Below are 27,811 nucleotides of genomic sequence, written 5' to 3'. Positions count from 1 at the left end.
GTTTTATCATATTCAGTTGAACAACAGCTACATCTATTATATAAAATGTATGGTAGTTGGCACTGATGGTATATATATCCTGAGCAAAGAAAAAACATACCTAATCAAAGAATACAAAGCTCACTTCTATAAATGTTATCTACTAGTAAGGCAAAGTCTCACTCAACAAACACTCTGGTAATGTATATCACCTGGATCCAAAATCTATGCAAGTTGGTCTGGGTTAGATTTAACTGCTCAATAACCCTGAAAATGTATGTTACATCCAGCATCAGAAGCAGGATATATCATCTATGTTTACTGATCACCAAAGAGTATATTGTTACTTTGAATGAACCTTCTCTAAAAAACTGGTCATTAATCCAGAAAATCTAAGTCAAATCAAGGATTGGTACCCTGAAACATTTACATACATCATCTTTGCAGGTTTGTTCAACATAGAGTTTATAATTACATGAGAATAGGACTGCTCAAAACACTTAATCTTGTGGAGTCCCCCATGTGGCGCAAAGGATAGAGTTTGTAATCTAGAGTCGCGAGTAAGGATTTAATCCTTAAGTCTCAGGTTCAAATCCACTGGGGATGTGGGGACCAGTCCTTCAGATTAGACCATATAAACCGAAGTCCCGCCTAGCAGTTGATGTGGGCACAAAAAAGATCCCTTACTGCTCAAGGCCCTGAGTGCAAAGTATAGGTCAAATTTTGCAGCTCTCCACCAGCAAGTAGTGGCATCTCCATATGGATGAAAAATTCTTGAGAGGGATGTTAAACAACAAACAAACAAAAACAAAAAAAAAAAACACATGAGGAAAATGTAGATCAGGTCAAGCATCTGAAGTAAATCTGTTAATGTGCTTTAATCCATGCAAGTTTGTCCAGGTAGAGCTTAGGAATGAACTTTGCTCCTTAAATTTTAACTGGGATGACAATGCTAGGTATATAATAAGAACTCATCTAGACTGTCCAGAAAAGCTAAAAAATATTTAGCAATTTCTTACTTACATGATTTAAAAAAATCTGCAATCTAACATTATTTAAAAAAAAAATTCAACACATTTTCTAATTTTCAACAAATTCAATGCACTATGAGACGATTTAACATTTCTTAACCACATACACTGTACTTAAAGTGCAATATACATGCATTATACTGTATGTTAAATCTTTACAGTTTTCTTCAAGTACTCTAATAGTATATGAAATATGAAGATTACCAACAGTGATCAAGCTTTAAAGTCCATTGAAACAATACATAATTAGAGCAGAGCAAACACAGACCTCTAAAAACACCAGGTGCAATGGAGGAGAAAGCATTTCCTGCCATGTGCTCCTTGACATGACTGGGCAAATGGAAAAATCCAAAAACAATTCAGTGTAAACAATTTTGATGAAAAACATTAGTCAACATTCAACTTAATGATCGATTGAATTTGCTATAACAATTAATTTACACGTAAGTGTACACACATGTATGCATACTAGATGAATTATTTCACAATATCCAAAATTGGACAATAATAGTTTCTAATCTAGCTAGACAACAGGAAATTTTCATTATTACTTACATTACATGAAACTATTGAAGTCTGTGAGCTACAAATTATATCTAAAAATTATACACATTTTAACAAGTGTTTACAGTTTAGTGTATTTATTATACACAAATGATGACTTAGTAATTATGACATACTAGTAAAGTCCACAGATTGACTTCCAGATTTCAGCTCAAAGGCTTGAAGATTTTTAGTGGCTCTTTCATCATTTTTTTTTTCACTGAATATTTTCATTTTTATTTTCAAGACGCTGTTTTTGTTGAGGTCTTTTAGCAGTTTGATGCAATCCAAGAACTCCAAGGGCAATTTAAGAACTCCTGAATTTCTTTCTTACCTGGAAAAAATAAAAATTTAAAAGTTTAAAATATATTCAACTTACATGAAGAAAACTAGTAAAACTAGTGATAATGTAATAGACCTTTCAGATGTTCCAAAGCAGCTACATGTATCTAATTAAAAAATATAAAGTTTGAAGTATTTAGAGTCACCTGTACTCTGAACATGGGATATATGTATTTGACAGACAGATGAATGAATAGACTGATCACTATAGAGCACCTTAGTCTTTTTTCAATAATCTTTATATTAGTGAAAATCAAATAGGAACTAGAGTGTTTCAAGGAATGTATATGTCACCTGCTAGGTATCGTCATTAAAGAGGTAAATAAATCTAAGAGTGGTCAGCTATTAATTTAATATTAGCATGGAGGTTCATGCATTTGCCTGCAAGGAAAAAAAAGGATCCAAAAGTAAAAGACTAGGATAGAATCTGGCAATCAAAGAAAATATGGTTCCCCAGTCCTCAAATGAATAATTTAATTGAAATTATGAGGAATAACTATTTATCATTTTATTAATACACATGTAGGTGCTTCCAACAATCCTCGGAGGAAAGGAATTTCAGACTATCTTTACTTTAATTGTCACTTTGTCAGTCAACACGATTCATTGTGGAATACTGATCCCAATGTATTTTCATAGTATTTAAATATAAAATTGTGTGGTAACTGAATTTCATACAGTTTTAAAGTATAGTATCATGAGCTCAAAAACATATATAAATGCTAATTATCAAAAGCCTGCCTCTCAAATTTTGGAGATATAAGGTGTGACAGACGGACAGACAGACACCAGGTAAAGTGATCTCAAAGTGTCGTTCTGCTCTGCAGTTGACACAAAAATGAAAGTTAGTCAATTTTTGACCATGTATATTACTTCAGTGATGAAAGGAAAGCTGAAGTGGTAAGTCTATCCTAATTATTTGAAAATACGGCAACCCCATTGGTCAGAATATAATACATATGCTGTCCAGCCTTAATTTCATTGGCATAAAGCAGCACAAAACACGATTTGATTGGATGGTGCAACTTGTTTTTCTAGGGGGCGCTGTTGCAACCCTGGAAAAGAAAACAGGACTGGGGCTTGCCCCTAGGGGGCACTTACTGACCGGAAGTAAACAAACAACAGAAATAGCAATACACTAGAAATATGTCCATAGGACATGTATGCCTGCCGAGTGTATAGTAATGCAACATGAAATTTTGTGTTAGTGTATGAAGTTTGATGAGAATATCTTGAAAAGTTTCTTTAAAATTGAAATTGAAATCTAAAAAAAATGGATATAGATGATAAATTCTCACCAAATTATGTATAGATGCATAGCCTTAGATATCAATATATTAAATGGTTTTAAAACCATGCAAAATGCAAATTGAAGGAAAGTGAGGTCAAGGTCACAGGAAAGGTCAAAAGTTTTTGAAATAGTTGAATAGGTCTTACTAATTATATATGTATCAGCATATTAAGTTTGATAAAAAATATCTTGAATGATTTCTTTAAAACTGAGCTAGTCACAAGCGTGGCGCCATGGTTAGAGCGTCTGCTCTAGAGTCGCGAAGTAAGGAGTTGATCCTTATGTCGCAGGTTTGAATCCCACTGTGGGACATGAAAACCAGTCCTTTGGATGAGACCTTATAAACCAAGGTCCCGTGTCACAGTAGGTGCTGGCATGAAAAAGACCCCTCACTGCTCAATGGCCATGAGTGCAGAGTATAGGACAGAATTTGCAGCTTTCCACTGGCAAGTGGTGGCGTCTCCATATGAGTGTAAAATTCTTGAGAGGGCCTGCAGATTACCTGTAATGATTGCGCAGCTATGTTTAAGCTTCCCGAAGCTTTAAAATGGGCTCAAAACATAATATGTCATTGCGAGGTTGGTTTTAGTTTTAATTTAAAAGTATTGAACTTAAGTACTTCCAATTTATATAGAGGATTTCCTCGGCTATGTATTAACATATTTGTTATGATATCACATGACTTTGCTGATCACGTGACGGTCATTTATAATTTTTTGAAGTGTTTCATATAAATCGCTTCGGCGCAGTTGATTTACACAATAATTATTAACATTTTGTTATAAAAATAAGCTCATCGTATCCTTGTGTATCCGAAATGTGCTTGGGAAAAGTCATAGTATTACTTAGATACAAAATATTTCCAGAGAAATTCAACTTACCTACAAATTTGAGGGTATTTTCCACACAATATCATAATCTGTATTAAAACAAAGCCAACACACATTTTTCCCAAGCAAGATTCAGTTAGAGAACAACCTCTTCTTACAGATTTCAACAAAAATTCTCAGATTAATCCTCATTCTTCACCTGCGCCAGACTCTTTTATACACACTAAATAAATTCTACCTCCAACCACGGGTATAAAACAGAGTACATTTCAAAAGTATATTTTTCATAAGCATTTTGAACATGCTGAATTTCAATCAAGGGTAGGTAAGCGGTGTATTTTTAAAATATTCTGAAATATACGACTTAAAAAAACCTTTAACGACCCGTGAATTTTGCAATAGCTACCTAGCATTTTACATGCAGTTTAAAAAAAAGTGTAAAGTTCATGAGACTCTCCCCGTCATAACACCTCAAGATTTCAGTGACTTGACGTCATTTTCCATTATGACATCATATTTTGGTAGTTCAGAGATGTGAAGGCACAGAGTGCACTGTGATATTCTACAGGAAGCCTAACCTACCTGCGTGACCAAAATCCCTACTAGGCTTTAAACTCTTCATTCTTGACCTGTATTTCTTCAAATAAGATTTTTCCAGTTACTGTATAGGGGATTAATTTCACGGGTTGTAATTTTCACGGTTTTCTCTCCTCTGACACGATCGCGGTTTGTTGAATTCGCGGAATCGGTATATAATAAAAGTTACCTCCCTTGTCTATATCCGTTTAATCCAGAACGACATTAATCAGCGTTAAGTATTCGCTTTAAAAACAACAGGGTAGGTTTATATAAAATAGTTAGATTTAATAATTAATTGACGACTAATTAAAACAAGTGCAGTTAATAAAAGTCCTTGACTATAAACGTCGAATGACTTTCTTATATACTATTACGATGAGTGCATGTACACCCCAAGATCTTCTTTCCAAAGGGATAATACATCGCGGCGAAAAACCACTGGACTGTAAGAAATGTGTTAATGTAGGTCGAAGAAATAATATCCTTCCACATCTTCAGCAAGTTCAATAGTTATTTGAATATTTTTTTAAAAACAAAATGTCAATAAAAACTAATACGCATGATTATGCAGGTAACAAATACATGTGGTCACATAATTATGCACGGGTAATCAAAACCCATGACCCACGTGTTTTGATTGATGTAGCGTGGGCTATTAAAACAATTTTTTAACAAATACGGGTTTATTATCTGCTGATCTAAATTAAAGTAAAGCGTGATAATTTAAATAATTGAATGACAAGTGCGACTCGTAATTACTGAAATGACCATGTAATACACGTATATATACATGTATACCTATCGTAGTGTATTCTCAAATTTCCAAATATAACATGGAGGTTATTGAAAACTTATTCACTGTTTCTTGAATTCACGGATTTCTTAACACCGTGAATATAGCGAATATTAACACCGCGAGTTATTTTCCCCCTATACAGTAATTGAGGTAAAATTACTAATTGTTAAAACTGTAAATGATTTTTTTTTTTTTTTTTTTTTAACCTGAGCCAGATTTTTACTTTTCTAAAAAGTGTCTGTATTTGACTGTTGGTTCCACCTATCTCAAGGAAATGATCTGTAAAAGCTAGTAAATGTTAGAAATCATAATCTGTTCTCTATCTACTATAATCATGAGAAAAGGTGTTGAAAATTAACAGATGGAGATAAAATCAGCAGTCATATTAAAGGCTTTTTTTCAATAATCAATTTATTAGTGAAAATCATAAAAGTATTAGGCAAAAAGGAAAAAATCAATGTTGTCATTAATTAACCTTGCATATCTCTACAATTTTCTGATAAGAAAATTATACCCGATGGATGCAATATAATCACCCTTTGCCTGCCCCTAAATTAAATTATGAAATTTTGATAGATTTTGATCTAGTAAGCAATTATTTAAAACAAGGTTCTTTTAGAGGTGCCTAGGGTCGAAATTCATAGAAAAAAAACTACAAAAAACGTGAAAACCTATCTCTATCATACTGGTTTATATTTATTACAAATGTCCTCATAGTCAGCATAGCCCCGAACGATAGACCGCAGACTCTCACCATGAACATTTTTAGTGTCCTGGTTCGAAACCATTTGTTGGCACATTTTTATTTTTTCAAACTTTTTACCTGTATAAACACTAAAGAACGAGTGCACTTATGGGCCCTGGTAAAATGTGACAAAATGAAGAATTAAATTAAGCATAATTTTCCATCTCAGATCATTAATTGATATCTAAACCATAAGATTCAACAAATTTTATCGCTGAAATTCATGAATATACAAAGAGCAAAGCCATACAATGTGGTAGGGGTCAGCCGACATTCGTGATTTTTTATAGTAAATCGAGGACGGTCATTCATTTCAAAGCTTTTGTTTATTGTCAGCCTAACATTGTACAAACTTGTGCGATTGACAAAAAATGCATTATACATTTATAAAACTTGTGTGAAAGTAGGAAATTTGTACATGATTAGGCTTGTACTTAAAATATTAAAAATGTATGAAAAGTTCAATGTTTTTCCTATAACAAGCAAGAGCTATTTACCTGTATGACCTATGTTGAACCCACCCGTGGAATAAATTATTTAAAATACTGGTAGTCACGTGAGTTCTACCCAGGTAAACATTCCTCAAAGATGCTCACTGTAAAACATAACCACGTTTTGTATCATTATATCGAAGTCAAGCCGCATAGAGAAGTTTGTATGTATTTGGTTTTAGGAACACGGGATGGTTAGGAGAGTTTAGTGTCGTTAAAATGTCATCATAAATAAAAGTGTCAAATATTTTTAACATTCATGCAAGACAATGGTACTGGTATTGAAAGCCACCTAAATACACTTTTTTTCATTTTAAAATTTAAAGGAACTAATGTTAATAGTTATTGTATTATTTCAAACGCAAGCATGCAAATTTCTTTGTTTGATCACTATGGATACAGGTATCTATACAACTTCATTCGATTTTTTTCTCGGGGAAAATAGCACAAGAAGTATCATTCGGCAAAAGTGGATGCTCTTGTGTATCGAATCAACTGAGAGATATAAACCCCGTATGCAAGTGATGAAGGTATATTGCTGAATAAGTAAGGGAAGTTGACGATTGAAAAGTTAAAGTCATCACGTTTATCATAAAGCTTGGTTGTTAGATTACCATTAATGTAGAACTAAAGCAATACATGAGAAACAAGAAACTACACACATGTGACCTAAAGTCAGTGACCGGAACATATATCGGTAAGCTTTTTCTAAAGACTGAAATCAATATTGGTCCTAAAGGTCATCTCATATTTTTAACTAGAAGTGTTCCTTTGATATACTATATTTTACTTAATTTCTATAGACTTACTATACCCTGAAAAAAAACACCGAGGTTAATCTAAAGTTTGTCCCTGCCTACCTGAAAAACAGACTGCCTCGGGCAGTCAGTAATTTCCAACTCTGGTTATGAGATGCAAAATGTTTAATATTTACAATTAAATGCTTATATTTACATTTTTAAATTCATGATAGATTGAGAAAGTCGATAAAATCATTTCTATATTAAGTCTGTATACTGTATAGGGGGAAAATAACTCGCGGTGTTAATATTCACTATATTCACGGTGTGAATAAATCCGTGAATTCAAGAAACAGTGAATAAGTTTTCAATAACCTACATGTTATATTTGGAAATTTGAGAATAGACTACGATATCATAGGTAAATATACGTGCAGTGCATGGTCATTTCAGTAATTACGAATTGTACTTGTCATTCAATTATTTTAATTAAAATGCTTGACATTAATTTAGATCACCCATCAGATAATAACCTGTATTTGTTTAAAAAAAAAAAAACTGTTTTAATAGCCAACGCTACATGTTTCATCAATCAAAACACTAGGGTCATGGGTTTTGAATACCCGTACGTAACTATGTTACGACGTGTATTTGTTACCTGCATTATCATGTTTTATCGACATTTTGGTTTTAAAAAATCATTCAAATAACTATTGAACTTGCTGATGTATATATAAATCTACCCTGTTGTTCATAACGCTGATTAATGCCTTCTAGCTATGCTATGGATTAAACGGATATAGACATCGAAGGGAGGTACATGTAACCTTAGTTATATACCGATTCTGCGAATTCAACAAACCGCGATCGTGTCAGAGGAGAGAAAAACATGAAAATTACAACCCCTGAAATTAATCCCCTATACAGTACTTCAACCCAGAAATTAGTTGAAACTGGTTCCAGAAAAGAAGCTGAAAATGTTCAATAGTTTACAGACAATACTTGACACATGATGACTGAACAAGAACAGATAGCAATAAGTAATTTAAATGACTCAGGTGAATTATAACCTGTTCAATCTTAGATCCATCTTTTTTCTAATACGAGGGTTGATCCAAAAGTTCATGGAATTTAATTATTTCTAAAATTTTATTGTGATTTGATGAAAGCAAACAATAGGCATATTTATAATATAGAGTCATTATGCAACAATACTGGAAAATTTCACCACGTTCCAATTACCAATAAGGTCACATGAGCTTTCTGAACACTGATAGTTGTAAAATCCGGGGGAGACTTCGACGTAACGTCAAGTTAAGTATGTCATGTCATGTTAGGAGCATCTCACCCTCATGTTCAATTCAACTAAGTAATTCTACAGAATATTCTGCCTTTTTCTCTTTTTTTCTCTCAAGAAAAGCCTGGGTATCCACCAATCGACTTATCTTTATATTACACTCATATTTCAAAAATACTCCCCATCTTTCCATATGATGTTCCAATTTCAGTAGCAAAGTCAAGCACAGTACGTCAGTGGTCAACATCCATCAACGCTTAATTTGTCTAGGAGAAAAACAGACCCTCCAAAAGCAGCCACACCTTTAATCAACCTCCATGGAAGTTCTATTGTTCTTAAATTTCTCACGCCACTGGAAAATCAGTTGCTAAATGCATTTTTCTCCAGCCTGTATCAGTAGTATACCCCTTTAAGTCAGAGTGTTCCTAAGATTTTAACAAAACTTATAACTTGACTGAAATGTGACGTTCTCTAACAATTAAAAGATGAACAAGAAATCATCAACTAATAATCTAAATATCAAGTTAAATCAGTAAAACTCTCATAGACAGGTATATTAGTGGTCAAGCAATCGTAATAATGACAAAATTCTCATTTTATTTGCCACTTAGCGCAGGTTTTTTCTTATATCACGTATTAAGAATTAAAATGATAATGAACGAGTAAATGTCTCCCCTGCATTTTAAAACATCCTTCGCTATGGCAACTGCCATAGAGTTACTATCATTAATATTTAAAATATTTTTTTATTAAAAAAATTCAACAAGTGTCTATATTTTTATTTGTAATTTTCAACCACTTTCACTAATAAATAAATAAAATAAGAAGAAATTCCATGAACTTTCGGATCAATCCTCGTACATGTCAGTCATTAAATTTATATAATATACAGTATGCATAAGGGAGACCAAATGTATTATTACTGCATTAAGGAGACCAACCACTATCCATATGTAAATCAGTATTCAACCACTTTCACTAATAAAAAAATAAAATATGAAGAAATTCCATAAGCATTTGGATCAACCCTCGTACATGTCAGTCATTAAATTTATATTATATACAGTACGCATAAGGGAGACCAAATGTTTTATTACTGCATTAAGGTGACCAACTACTCTCCACATGTAAATCAGTATTCAACCGCTTTCACTAATAAAAAAAAAAAATATGAAGAAATTAGTGATGAGACATCGGTTAATTTTCATTATCGATCATCGGTTGGAATTGGTTACTGCTTCTGATGCAATTTCACCGATTATAATCGGATTTCTTCATAGTTTTGTATACAAAAAGCACACTATTACAATAATTTCATTTATTTCTTTAACATGAATATATAAAATACATAATATATTATTTTCTTTGTTGTTTTGCTTCTTTTACACTTTCTAGACCTAAAAATATTTACAGTGGACACCCAACATGGCTGCCTAGCGGCAGAAAACGAACTTCAAAAAGTTGTGGGGGGAATTGATCACTCTATATTTAAGGTAAATGTTGACTAAGTTGCATATTTTATATCTCAAATAAAAGATACAATTAATATTTTTTGAATAAAAAGAATCAGCTGATTGATCAAACCAAAGAGCAAACACAGATTTGGCAGAAAAAAAATTCACCCGGGGGTAAATTGAATGGGTCGGTCGGGTTATTACAGGAAACAAAAATAATTTTTTTTAGGCCCTATATATGCATCTTCGGTTCTTAATCACCTCTGCTTCGTGCTAGTTGGCTAGTATCAGATGCAGATGCCATTTTCTTTCATTAAGAAGAAATAAATTTTAAACCAGAAATGGATAATTCCGGAATGTATTGTATTAGAAGTATGTTTCCAATGATCGATTATGAAAAACTATAATCGATCATCGGAATCAGTAGCATTTTTTTTATCGACAATCGATGTTTTCTGATTATCGGTACAACACTAGAAGAAATTCCACTAACTTTTGGATCAACCCTCGCACATGTCAGTCATTAAATTTATATAATATACAGTATGCATAAGGGAGACCAAATGTATTATTACTGCATTAAGGAGACCAACTACTATCCACATGTAAATCAGTATTCAACCACTTTCACTAATAAATAAATACAAGAGGCCCACGGGCCTTATAGGTCACCTGAGTATCGCGTAACAACTTTCCAACAATTGAATTTGGTTTGTATTTTGCACCAGAGGCCAAGTAATTCACAATTTTGAAAGAGGCACTATTGCTCATCATAACTATACAGTTAGCATGCTTACTTTGATTACTTAATACCCAGAGGCAGAGCAGAGATCTGACAAGAGAAGTAGGAAGATCAGGATCAACAAAATAATTAGTCTAGTATTCACTATCAACTCAGAAATTGAGTTCTAATCTGTCCCCCACTTAACACTATCACCATGCAGACTATTAACAAACTATTAGTGCTTCTGTACTATTTTTAAACCCATATTAAGATCTCTAGCATTGACCTCTCTTATGGTCTTTGAAGAACTTTTAATAAGATAAGTTATTTTTGTCTCATTTTTATTTATCTATTACTTACAGGTCTACCTGATTATTAAAACTAAGAAAGTACTTTTTTAATTATACGATAAACATTCTTGCATAATTATCTTATTCTATTAACCTTTCAAATACATTATTTACAGTGATTAATTATCAAAGGTGAATGGAAAAGGGGAATAACTTCTCTCAGTAGAATACAAATTAATAGAGCCCTGCCCAGGACCAGAATGCTTAGACGAATGGTCCAGATGTTTAAAAATCTGGTAGAAATACGCTTACTCATATCATTTAAACTTTTACTCAGTTTGCTTCCGATATGCCCAGAAGCAGAGAAGAATTTCACAGGTACAATGCATTTTCACTACAGATTCAACAAAGCCTTACCCTAACACCAGAACCCAAGACCAAGGGTCAAGAAATTTACAAATTTGGAAGAGTTACCCTCATCATCATTACTATGGACTTCAAAGAATTAACACTTTTCCACTATATTATCAACCCCCCCCCCCCCCTCGTTATGCCAGAACCCCTGACCCTAGGACCACAAGATTTAAAAATTCTGTTCGAAGCTCCCATTTTCATCATAGCTAAGCAATTTATTTATCAGCTCAACACTAAGGAGCCGACAGGATTAATTAATGATTAATTAATAGAATTAATGCTTTTTCACTATATAATCAATAGAGCCCCCCCCCCCCTCCTCAAGAACCCCAAAAAGTGAGGCGATATATTTAAAAATTTTGGAAGAGGCATCCTTGTCTATCATAATCATGCACTTAGTTTGTTTAAATAATCTCCAGTATGCGAGAAAATTTTCAAAGAATCAATGCATTTTCACTATATAATCAATAGAGCCCCACCCTAACACCAGAGCCCCTGACCCTGGGGCCATGAAATTCACAATTTTGGAAAAGGCATCCTTATGCATCATAACCATGCACTTAGTTTGTTTAAATAGTCTCCAGTAGCAGAGAAGAAGATTTTCAAAGAATCAATGCATTTTCACTATATAATCAATAGAGCCCCGTCCTAACACCAGAACCCCTGACCCTGGGGCCATGAAATTCACAATTTTGGAAAAGGCATCCTTATGCATCATAACCATGCACTTAGTTTGTTTAAATAATACCCAGGAGCAGAGAAGAAGATTTTCAAAGTATTAAAGCATTTTCACTATATAATCAATAGAGCCCTGCCCTAACACCAGAACCCCTGACCCAGGGGCCATGGCTTTCACAATTCTGGAAGAGGCCCACCTCCTCATCATAACTATGTACTTAGTTTATTACCTTAATGCCCAGGAGCAGAGGAGAAGATTTTCAAAGAATTAATGCATTTTCACTATATAGTAGATAGAGCCCCGCCCTAACACCAGAACCCCTGCCCCTGGGGCCATGAAATTCACAATTTTGGAAGAGGCACTCTTGCTCATCATAACTTTGTACTTAGTTACTGAATTTAATACCCAGGAGCAGAGAAGAAGATTTTCAAAGAATTAATGCATTTTCACTATATAATCAATAGAGCCCCGCCCTAACACCAGAACCCCTGATCCAGGGGCCATGAAATTCACAATTTTGGTAGAGGCATTCTTGCTCATCGTAACTATGTACTTAGTTACTGAATTTAATACCCAGTAGCAGAGAAGAAGATTTTCAATGAATTAATGCATTTTCACTATATAATCAATGGAGCCCCGCCCTTACACCAGAACCCCTGCCCCTGGGGCCATGAATTTCACAATTTTGGAAGAGGCACTCTTACTCATCATAACTAAATACTTAGTTAGTTTATTCAATACCCAGGAGCAGAGAAGAAGATTTTCAAAGAATTAGTGCATTTTCACTATATAATCAATAGAGCCCCGCCCTAACACCAGAATCCCAGACCCTGGGGCCATGAATTTCACAATTTTGGAAGAGGCACTCTTACTCATCATAACTATATACTTAGTTAGTTTATTTAATACCCAGGAGCAGAGAAGAAGATTTTCAAAGAAATAATGCACTTTCACTATATGATCTATATAGCCCCGCCCTAGCACCAGAACCCCTGACCCTGGGGCCATGAATTTCACAATTTGGTAGAGGACTCAATGCTCATTACAATGATGCCAACAGTTTGACTGCTTGATGTCCAGGAGTAAAGAAGAAGATTTTTAAAGATTGCATTAATTTTGGTGGTTTTAGCCCCACCCCTCAGGCCCCAGGGGGGCAGGGACCATGAAATTCACAATTTTTGTTCCCCTTCACCCATAGATACTATATGCCAAATTTGGTTGAAATTGGTTGAGCGGTTCCAGAGAAGAAGCTAAAAATGTTCAAAAGTTTACGACCAACGAACGACGACGGACGAAAACGGATAGCAATAGGTCACCTGAGTTTACTCAGGTGACCTAAAAATATGAAGAAATTCCATGAACTTTTGGATCAACCCTCGTACGTCAGTCATTAAATTTATATAATATACAGTATGCATAAGGGAGACCAAATGTATTATTACTGCATTAAGGAGACCAACTACTCTCCACATGTAAATCAGTATTCAAAACTTGACATTTTAATACCCTAATAATTTACATGTTTAGTTACATGAACTAAATCTATTTACCTTTGTCATAACGCAAGAACTGTTTTACATTCAGCCAACTTTAACATTACACATGCATACAGTGTATGCCATGCATTAGGAAGACCAGATGCATTACTTCAACATTAAAGAAACCAACTACAATGGAACAATTAGACAGTATTCCAAAAAGTTCATTCCAATACCATAGTAATTTCCCTTAATTTGTTTGTATTTAGATGACTTAAATCAATTTATCTCAGCCAGAATTGGAACAAAAAAACTAATCATAAAAGTGGCCAAACACATGAACAGACAGATGGACATGATGATTCCTATGCTTATATACTCCCAAAGTTGCCAAAGTAGAGCAGATGCAGTGGTTAGAGCGTCTACTCTAGAGTTGCGGAGAAAGAAGCTGATCCTTACATCGCGAGTTTGAATCCCACTGTGGGACGTGGAGACCCGTTCTTCAGATGAGACAGAGGTATTAACCGAGGTCCCATGTCACAGTAGGTGCTGGCTCGATAAAGATCCCTCAATGCTCAATGGCCGTAAGTGCTGAGTATAGGACAAAAATTTGCAGCTCTCCACTGACAAGTGGTGGCGTCTCCATATGAGTGAAAAATTCTCAAGAGGGACGTTAAACAACAAACACTCTACACCCAAAACTTTGTTTGCAGAAGATTTTGTGATACATGCTTTACAAGTATACATATTGTTCATAAGGGAATAAAAATGCTATAATATATCATTAAGGAAAGCAACTGAAATTAAATGTGCACTTCTAATTGAACTAAACAAAATTACCCTTTGTCAGAATGTAGATTTATAAACAGGAAGGCTGTTTTTCTTCATTTTTTCCATGTCAGATTCAGACTGTTCTTGAAAAAATTCTGGCATTCACCCTGTAAAAGTGAACAGTGCAGATAATAAAGAGCTTCTAAATAAACTGCATAATATTTAAATGATCCACTTAAAAGGGATAACAAATGCATTTAACTCCATCAAGGAGACCAACTGATATCCATATATATATATAAATCAGTACATGTATTTTAATTGTGATATTTTAATATCCTAGTAATTTACATGTTTAGTTTCATGAAATAAATCTAGTTACCTTTGTCCAATGACCAATGAGCACAAGCACTGATTTTTCCTCTTTTTTCTTAACGGAATCAACAGGGCCAGTCTGCGGTCCATATGATTCTGGCATATGTACACTCTGTAAAATGCATATTTGTACCATGTACAGGCATATGAACAATATTTCTATACTACATACATGCATCATTAAACTTAATAATCTTTTTTTACCAAAATTCATTATTCATAGTGTTTTGCTGTTAGCAAAATTCAACAAAAACTATACCGTATATATACTTGCCTACAAGGTGGTCCACCTATAAGTCAGTTGTATTTTTTGAGGTTATTTTGGAGAGATTTGCTATTGACCCGCTTATAAATTGGTACAACTATTTGCCAGAATCAATTGACAATTTCAAATCAATGCTCTGATGTTTTAACCTGGTTTCAAAATACTAATCTTTTTATGACTCATCTATAAGCTGGACATAGAATATGTACAGTACCTGCATTATACATGCATTAGGAAGACCAAATGCATTATTGCAATATTAAAGAGACCATTGTGGCAAATGAAATCAATGTATGAATTGTATTCAAAACTACGGGTGTACTAATTTGTCTGAAGTATATCATGATATAATGTGATACACAAAGACTTTAACAGGATATGTACATATACCCACATGCCTAAATGTAACAAGAGGAATTATCGTTCTACAATAATTCATTGAAATTGCCAATATGAATAAACAAAAGCAAACTTTGTTTCGATTGTATGAACTTTAAGTTTTCTTTTTCCACTACGGTCAGATAATCTAACTATCCCCCCTGGTTGGCTACCGGGTCCTTCGTTAGACTGCCTTATCGGACATGATATTTTCTGAAGATTTGATTTTTTGTACTGACTTTTAGACTCAAAATAATGTCTTTAATTGTTTAATTTCTTGAGGTCAATATCACTTTGATGTGTTCAGTGTTTACTTTGATATGTAATGATGTGTATAAGCGTGTATTTTCGATAATTTAAATTTCTAGTACAGTAATCGTCCCCAAGCTGCTGTTTCATTATCGTGTCATAGTATCTCTGAGAGTGCATTTTATTAACACCTCCAAATCACCTGGCCTGCGTAATTAAATTTAACTACCAAAAACAACAGCTTGGGACTAATAAGGTGTGATTATCAGCAATGGTCCCATGAAGCCTGTGCTAGACCTAACGGAAACGTTCAACAGACCGTAAAATTAGCATAATGGGAATATTGTGTACTAAGGTGTGAATTCAGTGGAGCGAGAATTTGTTGGACTTAGAGATAACGCATGTGTTTATAGCACAATTTGGGACCTTAAATCTACTTAGAGATAAGCGAGGTATTCGAGATTTCCGTGTTCGAGATACCGGGGTTTTTTAAAATCATAAATATAATAAAAACGGCTGGGACCGTTGATTCACTTCGAGATATCCGTGGTATTCGACATACCAGTGTTCGAGATACCGAAGTTTACCTGTATATCGATACATATCTAGATTAATGAATATATCGTATCAAAAACAAGAGGCCCATGGGCCACAACGCTCACCTGAGCACATTGGCTAGGAAAAAGCACAAATCACTTCAGTATTGAAAAGTTTAAAGGGGAGGGGGCTTGGATTTTGAACTACCTGAGGATGCTTCCATATCAATATAACAAATGGCTTTACTGTTCTTGAGCAGAAGATTTTTAAAGATTTTTTTCCTATATATTCCCTTGTTAAAAATTTGATCCTCCATTGTGGACCCTCCCCCCCCCCCCCCCCAATCATTTGAACAAACTTGAATCTACACTACCTGAGGATGCTTCCATATCAATATGACTAAACATGGCTTTTCTGTTGATGAAAAGATTTTTTCCTATATATTCCTATGTAAAAATTTGATCCCACATTGTGGCCCCACCCTACCCCTGGGGTTTATGATTTGAACAAACTTGAATCTACACTACCTGAAGATGCTTCCATATCAGTGTGACAAAACATGACTTTGCTGTTCTTGAGAAGAAGATTTTTGAAGTTTTTTCCTATGTATTCCTATGGAAAACTATGATCCCCCATTGTGGTCCCACCCTACCCCCAGGGGTCATGATTTGAACAAACTTGAATCTACACTACCTGAGGAAGCTTCCATATCAATATGACAAAACATGGCTTTGCTGTTCCTGAGAAGAAGATTTTTCAAGTTTTTTCCCCTATATATTCTTATGTAAAACTATGATCCCACATTGTGGCCCCACCCTACCCCCAGGGGTCATGATTTGAAAAAACTTGAATCTACACTACCTGAGGAAGCTTCCATATCAGTATGACAAAACATGACTTTGCTGTTCTTGAGGAGAAGATTTTTGAAGTTTTTTCCTATGTATTCCTATGTAAAACTTTGATCCTCAATTGTGGCACCACCCTAACCCTGGGGGTCATGATTTGAACAAAGTTAAATCTACACTATCTGAGAATGCTTCCATATCAATATGACCTAACAAGGCTTTGCTGTTCTTGAGAAGAAGATTTTTCAATTTTTTTTCTGTATATTCCTATGTAAAACTTTGATCGCCCCTTGTGGCCCCACCCTACCCCGAGGGGTCATGATTTGATACAAACTTGAATCTTCACTACCTGAGGATGAATCCACATCAATATGACTAATTGTGACTTTGTTGTTCTTGAGAAGAAGATTTTTCAAGATTTTTTTCTACATATTTCTATGTAAAATTTTGATCCCCCATTGTGGCCCCACCCTACCCCTGGGGGTCATGATTTGTACAAAATTTAATCTACACTACCTGAGAATGATTCCATATCAAAATGACTAATTGTGGTTTGTTGTTCTTGAGAGAAAGGTTTTTAAAGATTTTTTTTCTATAAATTCCTATGTAAAATTTTGATCCCCCATTGTGTCCCCCCCCCCCCCCCCGCCCGGGGGTCATGATTTTGTACGAACTTAAATCTACACTACCTGAGGATGCTTCCATATAAATTATGACTAATTGTGGCTTTGTTGTTTTTAAGAAAAACAATTTCAAGATTTGTCCTACATATTTCTATGTAAAACTTTGATCCCCCATTGTGGCCCCACCCTACCCCTGGGGGTCATGATTTGAACAAACTTGAATCTGCACTACCTGAGGATAATTCCATATCAATATGCCTAATTGTGGCTTTGTTGTTCTTGAGAAAAAGATTTTTAAAGATTTTTTTCTATATATTCCTATGTAAAACTTTGATCCCCCCTTGTGGCCCCATCCTACCCCTGGGGGTCATGATTTGAACAAACTTGAATCTACACTACCTGAGGATGATTCCATATCAATATGACTAATCGTGGCTTTGTTGTTCTTGAGGAGAAGATTTTTAAAGATTTATTCCTATATATTCCTATGTAAAACTTTGATCCCCCCTTGTGGCTCCACCCTACCCCAGGGGGTCATGATTTGAACAAACTTGAATCTACACTATGTAATGAAGGTCTCACCTAAGTTTCAACTTTTACAGCCCAGTGGTTCTTGAGAAGAAGATTTTTAAAAAATACCACTAAATTTTCACTAATTCTTAATTATCTCCCCTTGAAAGAGGGTGTGGCCCTTCATTTGAACAAACTTGAATCCCCTTTACCCAAGGATGCTTTGTGACAAGTTTGGTTGAAATTGGCCCAGTGGTTCTTGAGAAGAAGATGAAAATGTGAAAAGTTTACGACAACGACGACAGACAACGGACAAATTTTGATCAGAAAAGCTCACTTGAGCCTTTGGCTCAGGTGAGCTAAAAATAACTTAATTCCAATACATTTTGGGCAGGCATTTTTTTATGTAATTCTGTGAAAAACTTGGGAATTTCAATCACCAAAGATTATATTTACCGGTAATTGTTTTGAATTAAAACTGATCAAAAATGATATAATCATTAAGGAGGTAACACATCTTAAATGATTATTACAAAATCATAAAAATACATAGACAACTTTACTTAACATGTTGATTTTACAGTCAAGAAAAGTTTGAATTTGAAGTGTAATTTTTAAAGACGGTGAGACAAAAAATTAACAAGAGGCCCAAGGGCCTTAACGGTCACCTGAGTATAATACAACAATTTAGAAGTTGAATACACTGATAGATGAAGCTTTGTTGCCCTAAAGCAAGAGAACCTGTCCCCCACTTAACACTATCACCATGCAGACTATTAACAAACTATTAGTGCTTCTGTACTATTTTTAAACCCATATTAAGACCTCTAGCATTGACCTCTCTTATGGTCTTTGAAGAACATTTAATAAGATAAGTTATTTTTGTCTCATTTTTATTTATCTATTACTTACAGGTCTACCTGATTATTAAAACTAAGAAAATACTTTTTGAATTATATGATAAACAGTCTTGCATAATTATCTTATTCTATTAACCTTTCAAATACATTATTTACAGTGATTAATTATCAAAGGTGAACGGAAAAGGGGAATAACTTCTCTCAGTAGAATACAAATTAATAGAGCCCTGCCCAGGACCAGAATGCTTAGACGAATGGTCCAGATGTTTAAAAATCTGGTAGAAATACGCTTACTCATATCATTTAAACTTTTACTCAGTTTTCTTCCGATATGCCCAGAAGCAGAGAAGAATTTCACAGGTACAATGCATTTTCACTACAGATTCAACAAAGCCTTACCCTAACACCAGAACCCAAGACCAAGGGTCAAGAAATTCAAAAGCCCCCCCCCCCCCATTATGCCAGAACCCCTGACCCTAGGACCACAAGATTTAAAAATTCTGTTCGAAGCTCCCATTTTCATCATAGCTAAGCAATTTATTTATCAGCTCAACACTAAGGAGCAGACAGGATTAAATACTGATTAATTAATAGAATTAATGCTTTCTCACTATATAATCAATAGAGCCCCCCCCCCCTTTCCTCAAGAACCCCAAAAACTAAGGCCATATATTTAAAATTTTTGGAAGAGGCATCCTTGCCTACCATAATCTTGCACTTAGTTTGTTTAGATAATCTCCAGTAGCAGAGAAGAAGATTTTCAAAGAATCAATGCATTTTCCCTATATAATCAATAGAGCGCTGCCCTAACACCAGAACCCCTGACCCTGGGGCCATGAAATTCACAATTTTTGAAAAGGCATCCTTATGCATCAAAACCATGCACTTAGTTTGTTTAAATAATCTCCAGTAGCAGAGAAGAAGATTTTCAAAGAATCAATGCATTTTCACTATATAATCATTAGAGCCCTGCCCTAACACCAGAACCCCTGACCCTGGGGCCATGAAATTCACAATTTTTGAAAAGGCATCCTTATGCATCATAACCATGCACTTTGTTTGTTTAAATAATACCCAGGAGCAGAGAAGAAGATTTTCAAAGAATTAATGCATTTTCACTATATAATCAATAGAGCCCCGCCCTAACATCAGAACCCCTGAGTCAGGGGCAATGGCTTTCACAATTTTGGAAGAGGCCCACCTCCTCATCATAACTATGTACTTAGTTTATCACCCTAATGCCCAGGAGCAGAGGAGAAGATTTTCAAAGAATTAATGCATTTTCACTGTATAGTCAATAGAGCCCCGCCCTAACACCAGAACCCCTGACCCTGGGGCCATGAAATTCACAATTTTGGAAGAGGCTCTCTTGCTCATCATAACTATGTACTTAGTTACTTTATTTAATACTCAGGAGCACAGAAGAAGATTTTCAAAGAAATAATGCACTTTCACTATATGATCTATATAGCCCCACCCTGGGGCCAGAACCCCTGACCCTGGGGCCATGAATTTCTCAATTTTGGTAGAGGCATTCTTGCTCATCATAACTATGTACTTAGTTACTTTATTTAATACCCAGGAGCAGAGAAGAAGATTTTCAAAGAAATAATGCACTTTCACTATATGATCTATATAGCCCCACCCTGGGGCAAGAACCCCTGACCCTGGGGCCATGAATTTCTCAATTTTGGTAGAGGCATTCTTGCTCATCATAACTATGTACTTAGTTACTTTATTTAATACCCAGGAGCACAGAAGAAGATTTTCAAAGAATTAATGCATTTTCACTATATAATCAATAGAGCCCCGCCCTAACACCAGAACCCCTGACCCAGGGGCCATGAATTTCACAATTTTGGAAGAGGCACTCTTGCTCTTTATAACTATGTACTTAGTTACTTTATTTAATACCCAGGAGCAGAGAAGAAGATTTTCAAAGAAATAATGCACTTTCACTATATGATCTATATAGCCCCACCCTGGGGCAAGAACCCCTGACCCTGGGGCCATGAATTTCTCAATTTTGGTAGAGGCATTCTTGCTCATCATAACTATGTACTTAGTTACTTTATTTAATACCCAGGAGCACAGAAGAAGATTTTCAAAGAATTAATGCATTTTCACTATATAATCAATAGAGCCCCGCCCTAACACCAGAATCCCTGACCCTGGGGCCATGAATTTCACAATTTTGGAAGAGGCACTCTTGCTCTTCATAACTATGTACTTAGTTACTTTATTTAATACCCAGGAGCAAAGAAGAAGATTTTCCAAGAAATAATGCACTTTCACTATATGATCTATATAGCCCCACCCTGGGGCCAGAACCCCTGACCCTGGGGCCATGAATTTCACAATTTTGGTAGAGGGCTCAATGCTTGTTACAATGATGCCAACAGTTTGACTGCTTGATGTCCTGGAGTAAAGAAGAAGATTTTTAAAGATTGCATTATTTTTGGTGGTTTTAGCCCCACCCCTCAGGCCCCAGGGGGGCAGGGACCATGAAATTCACAATTTTTGTTCCCCTTCACCCATAGATGCTATATGCCAAATTTGGTTGAAATTGGTTGAGCGGTTTCAGAGAAGAAGCTAAAAATGTTCAAATGTTAACACACGACGCACGACGCACACCGACGGACGAGAACGGATAGCAATAGGTCACCTGAGTGACTCAGGTGACCTAAAAATGAGAAAAAAACAATTATTATTTTTATAAAATTCATGCATAATGATTTATAAGACTTTTTTGATAGAATTGTTAAAGAATTCAATATATTGCATATCCCATTAAAAAATGTCTTTCTTTCTTTTTTTTTTTTTTTTTGCTCAATACACAGCCCTAGCAAAAATGATATACAACAAGGACTTTGATTGGATTATTAACATTCATTCGACTGATCATAATTATTAACTGTTATTGCACTTTCATTTTCAAAATGTTGTTAGGTACATTGTTTGTTCACTCTTTTGCATTGATATTATAATTTTATAAAAGAGTATTTTAGCAGAAAAAATTATCAATTTAACCTTTCTTGGAATAAAGACATGTTGACCCTTGAGCTGAGATTTTCTCTCTTTCCATAGATTTGTTACACTGGGGTCCACATAATTCTAGCAGAGACCCTGTAAAAAAGGACTTAACTATGGAAAAGCATGAAGAATATATGCCTATTATACATATCTTAAATTCTAATGAAAACAATGTTTTTTTAATTAAGATCCATATATTTCTAATGATTGACATAATACAAATTCAAAATAAAATATGCATGTCTATATTATACACTGTACCTTAAGCAGACCAATTGCATTATTACATCCTTCAGGAGACCAACTTAAATCAATGTTTGAGAACTACTTGTGAGAACAATAAATTTGTCTACTTTACAGTACTAAATGTACATGGAATCTATAGGATCATGTTACTTTAATTGACCTGCCTTAGTTCAACACAGTAATCTAACAAAGAAATTGAGCCAAAACAACATTTTAAGACTTTTTGAACAGTGCATGTTCCTATCATTTCAAAACCATTACCAGTAAAAATGCTAATATAGGAAAATGATGACAATTAATTAATATTGTACTTTCAGGTATATTAGATGAATTAATCTGATTTGTCAAGAAACATTTGTTAAAAAGCACTATTATCCGCTGAATAATGAAGCCACGCCCAGTGTCGCAACAGTCAACATTGCTTGGCGACGGGTGATATTCCAAAAAATAGTGACTGCGCAGATTTATGCGCTCAAGGTTCACTATTATTGGTATTTGTATAAAACATTCAGTATAATATAATAAATATTGCATGTAGTTAAGTGTAATATTGAAAATTTTCACCCCTCAAAAACCAAATACATCAAAAAAGGGATGGGTTTCTTTTCCAACTTCTACATAGTTTTGGTATAGACCTTGGAAATGTTTAAACGGGCTAAGAGAAATCAAATGCATCAAGAGTACTTAATTGTTTTTACCCAAGTTACATGCCAAAAAAGATTCAGAGAGACGTCACATAAAGTTAACGTTGATTTGAACTGAAGTTAGGGTGTCAAAAGTCATTCACGTCCAAAAGTGAACATTGATCATGTGTGATAGATAATAAACTCCTACGGGCTAAATATGCTGCCATAATCAAGTGAGGATCTTTCCCTAATCCTATATATAAATCCATTTAGTACAATATTATATGCACTTAAGCAGCTGTTTATGACATTGTAAAATTATATAAACAAGACCGGTTTATATAATTTATATCAATTTATATAATTAATAATATAATTTATGTAATTTTATCAAGATAAGTGTATGGGGTAGAGGGAGCAGACATTGAGAATCAATGTTGTCGGACCTCATGAAACTAAACTAAGTCTTCCAAATAACCCGGGAGTCCAATGCCAGGGACCTGTTAAATTTGCAGCCGGGCATGTAAAAATTGCCAAATTACATGTCCGAAGAGGGCATATGTGAATCTTCTTTCATTGTACGATCTTTACTTGCCATTTACTCTGTCCTACCCCCATTATTCGCTTAAACGTTGCTATATGTAATGTCGATGGATTGCCTGTCTACATTCTCAATACGACCTGTCAAATGATTGTCAATCTAATCATTGAAGTGTTTAGTTTAACCTATTTGTTTTCTCGAAGTTGCTTGCTAAATTACGAGATGTTCATCAATGCCACATACTGTGGCACTACAGTCATGATCCCATTTCTGAAATTCAGTTCAGCTAAACCGGCCAACAAATGACCAGCATGCAACTCAAAAGTTATTTATGAACAAAAACGCTTTAGAAAATGGCAATCACAGGCCATGGTTGGTTTACGACGCTGAAAAAATTAATATAAAACCTTTATACCTAATGGGTTTTTTTTGTTGCACAATACTGGTAAATGTAAGAATTTTGAGTAGGACATGTACAAATTTGAATGGGCTGGGTAAAAATGATAGGTCTACATGCCCGAAGGGCATGTGCTGAAAAAGAATTGTTGTGAAGACTGAACTAAAGCGACAGCGCCGGGTGATCATATAAAGTCCCCTTTATTACATAATAATTTGTCAAATTATCAACACATCAAGCTAAAATTTCCAACATATCTTAACGGTGAGAATTTTTATTTTTTAAGTTGAAACCTCATGACCTGTGAAAAAAATGAAATTTGTATCCCATCTAAAGTCTTAAAATGTATCAAGGTAATTTTCGATACAAATTTGCGGTTGAAGTTATAAATGAGGGATAAAACCAGAGACCTCGGAATGGAATACTCGGAAGTCTCTGGTTTTATTCTAACCCCAACTGGAAGTTGTATCCCATCTAAAGTCTTAAGATGTATCGAGGTACTTTTCGTGGAATAAATGAGTGCTTTACAATAAAGAGACTCGACCAGAGATGTCTGAAACGATTTATTTGACAAGAAAAAAGTCTCTTGAAGCGAACGATGTCATTTTAAAGTAGGTTAATGATTGATAATGATACATGAACAAAATACGAGCTTGAAGCGGGGGTGCCTGAAATTGAGTTAGATACCTTGTGGTAAAAATAAGTAGGGGTGCACTGTATATGAAACAAGTGCCTGTGATTGATAGTCTGAAATTTCTCTTCACCTAAATATTAAAATCTTGCAGTGATCGCTATTAATCTATACAACAGTCAAGTTACATATGGTAAACTAACATAAAAACAAGATTACAACAGTCATGATTACAGAAGGTATATTTTGAAGACTCTAGGTCAGTAGGTGAATGTAAACAGATAAACACACGTGGGACAGTCACCGCAAATATGAACCACAAAACGACTTATAACATTAAAATGTAAATATTCATATGCACACAGATTTTTGCATAATAATAATAATTTTTAAAAGTGTAAATTAAAATATAAAATAAACAAACCTCAAACCTTGTAACAAGGCTTGTTTCCCTACAATCTTATTCTGGTTCTCTGTGGTTCACTGAAGGGAACCAGGCTGCGCTATTAACTCGTACACAGATTTGTTGATACGAATAAACCTATAAACATATATACGAAATAAAATATCATAAAAAATGAAGAATTTCAAATTGCTTGAAAAATTATCTTTATGTAGTTTATAATAAATGGTTGTAATTGTTTATTAATTTCTATCTATCCATTAAAATTTGATACGTATATCAGCTTAATATGTATCCGTCTGAACAATTATTGTTATTACACTCCCTGTCACATCTTCATAGTTAAGCCTGTAAGCATGGTAAGTAGGACTCAATTTCAGTTGAAGTGGACCAAAACCAAACATTTTTCAGTTTCATTTGGTGGGGAGGGGGGGGGGATATAAACCTCAAATGATTATTTTATCTCTGTCACTGAACTGCTGAAAATAATGAAGGGAACTAGGCTGCGACAATGATTTGTTGACAGAATTAAAATACGAAATAAATTATCATACATACGAAATAAAATAATTTCATGAAAAAATGAAGAATTTCCAATTGCTTAAAAAAAAGAAGCTTTTCATGTATGTGATTTACAATAAATGGTTGTACTTTTATATTTTCTATATATCCATTAAAATTTCACAGTATCAGTATTTCACTATTTGTAAACATTAACAATAATATTAAATAAATGTTACACTCACTGTGGCTTTGACTGAGTTATTGTCACATTTTCATAATTAAACGAGAATATTCCCTTCCGTAAATATTGCTATATATATCTGAACTGTTACCAATTCATCTTTCTTTGGTGAAAGAAAACCTCAGGGATGGAGAATAGGCCCGTACGTAATTTAGTTGGAAGGGGGGGGGGGGGGTGAGCACAACCAAACAACATTTTTCAGTTTCAGGTTGGGGGAGGCTACAAACCAAAAAAATTTTTAATAAGCAAAAGAAAAATAGATCATCAGAGGTTATAATTGAGGGGACCCAAGCATAAAGGAGCAATGTTTTCTATAGTATATACCTAAATTTCAGCAAAATTATAGGGGGCCTGCCCCCCTCCCCTTCCTTCAGCCATGTATTGTATCAAATCTGCTTCACCCTGATTCAGATTTTTTTTACAGCATATATATTCTATTAGCAGAGGACCACATTATATTAATAAACAATTATTAAATTACAGCTATTTTTTTCTTACAGGGTCTGTTTCATTTATACTATATCATGATGAACATGTCCTGCATGATGTTTACAGAAAGTTTAATTTAAATTTTTAAGCTCGAAATAGCTGCGTCAACTTGCGAGACTATTTTTTCATTGTTCGGCCTAATCTTTAAATATTTATTTGTTTGTGGACTTGCATAAAAGAATTTAAAAAATATAGGGGCCTATCATTTAACTTTATTTCGAATTTCCTTCAGGATTTTATATACCGAACTATAGTCTAACGATTATTTAAAATCATACTTTTTCTCTTGAAAGCTAAATTACTAGGCAAAAAAAAAAAAAAAAAAAAAAAAAACAACAACAACAAAACCAAACGAATGTTTGTCTTGTGTATTCTTAATTACAACTTATTACTGTATCATTTTAGTTACTTACCCAAATTTCTCAACATCCATGGTGTTCAGAGGTCATTTTCTGAAAACTGAAGGGGCATTCCGATGGCATTCGGAACAAATGACGGAAAGCACTTGCTAAGAATTCAAAACATGGTTCATAAATTTACAATATTTTTCCTTTTTAGGTTTTTAACATAAAACATGGAAAACTAAGTTAAAGAAACACTCATTTGAACAAATCAAAAGCGGAAAAAATATATATGCTAGATTTTTTGTTTAATTGCATGTTTTTCATGGTCTCCAAAATGCAGAAAAATTATCCTTTGAAATTATACGTAGGTTATAAATTCTTTTCTTTTTTAGGGAAGATGATAGAAATTAGACAACTTTTGAATGTTAAATAACAGAGTTAAAGATTAATAATATTTAATGGCAGACTGTTTATTTATCTATAAAAAGACATTTGCAATACTGATGAGGTCAAAATAATAGGGAGACCGAAAAAGGTCGCCTTAATCCAGTGGTCTCCCTAAGCCAGAAAATATATCCTCCTTGGTCTCCTAAAGCCATATGTCATATATATATATATATATATATATATATATATATATATATATATATATATATATATATATATATATATATATATATATATATATATATATATAAAGCACAAAGAAATTCACTTTTATAAGGATACCCACTTCCGCCCCAGCCCCGGTTGAACTCTCGACCTACGGAATCTGTCTCCTAGCAGAAAAGGAACAGCGTGCTGGACCGCTCGGCTATCTAGGCAAGTCAAAAAACTTGCTTTCGATGCCGATGGAATTATCGCGGCGCTGCCCTACACTACACGGTCATTGAGAATGGAAGTGAGGTACAGTTATCTGGACATTAGTTTTATTAGAGGATCGTTACCAATACACGTTGTAATGAAATAAATTTTTATTTATTAAGCACATTTTACATTCCATCGGCATTGAAAGCAAGTTTTTTGACTTGCCGGGCTGGAGCGGAAGTGGGTATCCTTATAAAGTGAATATCTTTGTGCTTTCTATATTAATATTTCTTCACTTAGGGCACTGAGTTATGTTAAGTTTAAGAGTTGTTGTAAAATGTGCTTTATATATATATATATATATATATATATATATATATATATATATATATATATATATATATATATATATATATATATATATATATATATA

The 27,811-nt window shown here is 34.3% G+C and overlaps 1 long non-coding RNA gene across 1 annotated transcript; it reads right to left on the bottom strand.

Moving 5' to 3' along the window:
• Positions 1 to 1,008: 1,008 nt before the first annotated feature.
• On the bottom strand, positions 1,009 to 22,236 carry LOC133191720 (uncharacterized). Its single transcript, XR_009721730.1, has 4 exons — positions 22,147 to 22,236; positions 14,857 to 14,961; positions 14,544 to 14,641; positions 1,009 to 1,887 (listed from the first exon to the last, which is right to left on the bottom strand). It is a non-coding gene; the product is annotated as an uncharacterized LOC133191720 (long non-coding RNA).
• Positions 22,237 to 27,811: the final 5,575 nt, after the last annotated feature.

Source organism: Saccostrea echinata, unplaced genomic scaffold (assembly GCF_033153115.1).
Source record: "Saccostrea echinata isolate AGI-Se365-2 ecotype Australia unplaced genomic scaffold, CSIRO_AGI_Sech_v1 ptg000024l, whole genome shotgun sequence".
NCBI classification, from domain to species: Eukaryota; Metazoa; Mollusca; class Bivalvia; order Ostreida; family Ostreidae; genus Saccostrea; species Saccostrea echinata.
This window is presented reverse-complemented; position numbering and strand designations above follow the sequence as displayed.